Here is a 4,479-nt window from a genome sequence, read left to right as displayed (position 1 = left end):
AATAGGAATTGCACTAAATGTATAGCTTGCTTTGGCCGGGCGCAGTGGCTCACGCCTGGAATCCCAGCACTTTGGGAGGCCGAGGTGGGCAGATCACAAGGTCAGGAGATCGAGTCCATGCTGGCTAACACAGTGAAACCCCGTCTCTATTAAAAATACAAAAAAATTAGCCAGGCATAGTGGCGGCGCCTGTAGTCCCAGCTACTCGGGAGGCTGAGGCGGGAGAATGGCGTGAAATCGGGAGGTGGAGCTTGCAGTGAGCCAGGAGCATGCCACTGCACTCCAACCTGGGTGACAGAGTGAGACTCCGTCTCAAAAAAAAAAAAAAAAAAATATATATATATATATCTTGCTTTGATTAAGATGGTCATTTTAACAATGTTGACTGTCCCAATCTGAAGATGGAATTTTTCTTTTTTTGGTGGGTGTGTCGTCTTCAGTTTATCTCATTGGTGTTTTGTAGTTTTCATCGTAGAGGTCTTTTATCACCTTGGTTAAGTTTATTTCTACGTACTTTATTTTATTTTTTGTCACTATTATAAATGGGATTGCTTTTTTGATTTCAGCTAGTTTGTTATTCGTATGTAGACTTGCTATTAGTTCTTATACGTTGATTTTATATTCTGCAACTTTACCAAACTCATCGATCAGTTCCAAGAGTTCTGTGGTGAAGTCTCTAGGTTTTTCTCTATATAAGATTGTCATCTGCAAAGAGGGACAATTTCATTTTCTGTTTTCCAATTTTGCTGTATTGTTTTTCTTTGTCTTGCTTAACTGCCGGGGCTAGAAATTCCAGTACAGTGTTAAATAAGAGTATTGAAAATGGGCATTCTTGTCTGGTTCCAGTTCCTAGAGGAAAAGGTTTTCCCCATTGAGTATGCTGTCAGCTGTGCGTTTGTTACATGGCCTTTAGTATGTTGAGGTACACTCCTTCTATGCCTAATTTATTGGGAGTTTTTATCATGAAGGGATGTTGAGTTTTATCAGGTGCTTTTTCTGCATCTATTGAGATGATTCTCTGGCTTTTGCCCTTAATTCTGTTGATATGATGTATCATATTTATTGATTTGGATGTACTGAAACATCCTTGCGTTTTTAGGACTAATCCCATTTGAACATGGGTGTATCATGTTTTTGATGTGCTGTTAGATTCAGTTTGCTGGTATTTTGTTCAGGATTTTTGCATTTGTGTGCATCAGGGATACTGACCTGCAGTTTTGTCGCTGTTGTTGTTGTGTCCTGACCTGGTTTGGGTAGCTGAGTAATGCTGACCTTCTAGAATAAGTTTGGAAAAGTTCCCTTCCCTTCCATTTTTTTTGAAGAGCTTGTGTCAAACTGATATTAGTTCTTCTTTAAATCTTTGGTAGAATTCAGCAGTGGAGCCACAGGTCCCGGGCTTTTCTTTGATGGGAGACTTTTGATGATGGCTTCAGTCATATTGCCCATTATTGGTTTGTTGAGGTTTTTCTTTTTCTTCATGGTTTCATGTTGGTAGGTTCTATGTGTGCAGGGATTTATTCATTTCTTCTAGTTTTTCTCATTTGCTGGTGGATTGTTGTTCATAATAGTCTCTAATGATTGTCTGTATTTCTGTGGTCTCAGTTGTTAGTCTTCTTTTTTGTTTCTGATTTTATTTACTTGGGTCTTCTCTCAGTTTAGCTAACAATTTATCAATTTTTGTTTATCTTTTCAAAATGTCAACTTTTCATTTCATCGATATTTTATAATTTTTTTAAGTCTCTACTATGTTTAATTCTGCTCTGATCTTTATTTATTTATTTTCTAGTTTTAAATTTTGGGTTTAGTTTGTTCTTCCTTTACTAGTTCATTGATGTGCCTTGTTAGATTGTTTATTTGAAATCTTTCTACTTTTTTAATGCAGGCATTTATTTCTATAAACTTATTCCTGGGGCTCAACTTACCTCTTTCTCTGTGGTGAGGAGTGTCTCTTGGGATGAGCCAATTCCAGCCAGGCCCTTCATTTCCCTCTTTATGCTGCCATCTCCAGTCTCCGTGCATCAGAAGGTCTTTATCGCTTTCTTGCTGAATTCCAGTGTTTTCTCTTATATACTCTATTTGATGTGTTCTTTTCTAATTGTTTTGGTCCTTTGTGGAGTAGGAGAGCACTAGGCACCTCTAATCAGCGTTTTTGATGACATCTGGATAGGACAATATTGATCAATGATATGTCTAGAAGCAATTTTGAATAAATAATATAGTGTTACAGGTTATAATTAAATATGTAAACCAAAAATAAAAGGAAAGGAAGAAAAACATCCCCTTTTTTTCAGAGGCAGGGAGTCTTTAGTTTTGGCTTCTGTAATGGTATTTCAACAAGTTTTAAAGGTACTAACTTTATTAACCTGCAACATTCATCATTTTGAAGGAGTATATAAAAACTATCAAAATGGGTCAGAAACAAGGTTTGCGTTGCTCATAATTATCTTCAACAGTGGCAATATTTAATCCTTTGAGTCAGTCTCAACGGATTGGCAATATAACATAATATATTTTGATGTGTCATTCTTGATAAAAAAATCAAATTATTTTTCTATTTATAATTCCTAGAAAAGGTTTAATGTAAAAATATTTTTCTTTATAGATTTCCCTGCCATGATAATGTTAAAACATATCAAGATGCTCCTTAAACTTTAAGAGTGAACAACATAACATTCCTTTTTTTGTTTTTTTTTTGAAACGGAGTTTCGCTCTGTCGCCCAGTCTGGAGTGCAGTGGCGCGATCTCGGCTCACTGCCAGCTCTGCCTCCCAGGTTCATGCCATTCTCCTGCCTCAGCCTCCCGAGTAGCTGGGACTACAGGCGCCGCCAACACGCCTGGCTAATTTTTTTGTATTTTTAGTAGAGACGGGGTTTCACCATGTTAGCCAGGATGGCCTTGATCTCCTGACTTCATGATCCGCCTGCCTCGGCCTCCCAAAGTGCTGGGATTACAGGCTTGAGCCACCGCGCCCGGCCAACGTTCCATTTCAGTTGAAGCATTCCTTCACAGAGCCAACATGTTTTTTCAAACACTCTAAGAACTCTTGAGGATACTACAGGAAAAATGTTCCTCTTGCCTGCTGAGCTTTTAGTCATATTTTCCCTCAAACTTTTCTCAATTAAACATTGCTATAACTGTTGGGTTTTTTTAATTTAATTTTCCATGGTGCAGTCCTCAAGTTATTTTTCTTTTATTCGGAGCCACTCCTTCAGTTTCAACTTGCTGAGCAGGCAAGCAACTGCTTTTGGTTTCTATGGAAACTGGATTCCTGTGGCCTCCCGTAGGTATTCTCGGTCCACCAACTTTTTGTTGTATTGTGGTATCCGGTGATTTAGGTGCAGACGTACAAGGTATTCTATCATGATGGATATGATATGGTCATGACAGGCTGGGATCTAATGGGACCCAGGGAACTGAGAGACTGGAAGGTGCACCAGGAAGGCTGCAATGTGTTTTATACGAGTTGTATGCTGTCCTAGTAACTTTTCCATCAGAGGCTTTATGGATCAGAAGTCAAGAATCTTCTGCTGCATGGGATAACAAGTAGGAACCCTCCTGTAAGCTACTTGATTTCTTTAGAATGTGTTGGAGGATGTTAAATACACTGGAAATCTTGAGTGCTGAAAGCTTTTCTTTTAGTGCTTCTGAGGTAATTCCTTCCAGTAGAAAAAGCTTTGAAGTACATGCATTGATATGGTCAGCATAAAATAGCTGTTGGAATGCAGTCAACTTTCAGTCCGTGAGCAACGACGTCACCTTCAGTCAGAGCTTCAGCTCCGTGACCAGCTTGATTCTCTGCTCTGGTAGCACATAAACTGGAAATGGTCTTCTGAGTTTCTTCTGTTTTTAGAACGTGGTCTTGTCTCCATCCTCTCGACACTGGGCGCATGAGTAACAACAGGTCTTGCAGGCCAAATAACTTACGAATAAAATTTCCTTCCTGAGGAGCTAAGTGTTCCGACGTGTCTTCAACACAGTCCTGAAGTGCACATGGCGGTCGTCCTCGTGGCTTCTGAAATGCAGAAGGCCATCCAATTTTGGCCAACCGGAGGCATCTGAAGGAACAGACAATTGCTCAGAAACAGAAGACTGTTTAGAATTTTCTGAATTCATTAAGGGCAATTTGGCTACTTTTCTGGAAATTGGCTTTAAGAGCTCATCCTGCATTTTAAAAATCTCTCCAACTGGATCAAATTTTTTGTATACTCATTTGATAGGTTTTTTTTTAAAAAAATACAAGACTCACCAGGCGCGGTGGTTCACACCTGTAATCCCAGCACGTTGGGAGGCCAAGGCCGGAGGATCACCTGAGATCAGGAGTTTGAGACCAGCCTGACCAATATGGAGAACCCTGTCTCTACTAAAAATAACAACAACAACAACAACAAAATTGGCCGGGCGCAGTGGCACATGCCTGTAATCCCAGCTACTTGGGAGGCTGAAGCAGGAGAATTGCTTGAACCTGGGAGACGGAGGTTG

The 4,479-nt window shown here is 39.7% G+C and overlaps 1 pseudogene; it reads right to left on the bottom strand.

Annotated features, from left to right (window-relative positions):
* Positions 1–3,174: 3,174 nt before the first annotated feature.
* Positions 3,175–4,479, bottom strand: part of LOC105540246 — an 8,340-nt pseudogene continuing 7,035 nt past the window's right edge.

This window comes from Mandrillus leucophaeus, unplaced genomic scaffold (genome assembly GCF_000951045.1).
Source record: "Mandrillus leucophaeus isolate KB7577 unplaced genomic scaffold, Mleu.le_1.0 Scaffold217, whole genome shotgun sequence".
Lineage (NCBI taxonomy): Eukaryota > Metazoa > Chordata > Mammalia > Primates > Cercopithecidae > Mandrillus > Mandrillus leucophaeus.
Note: the sequence above shows the minus strand (reverse complement) of the source record. Positions and strands in the feature narration are given on the sequence as shown.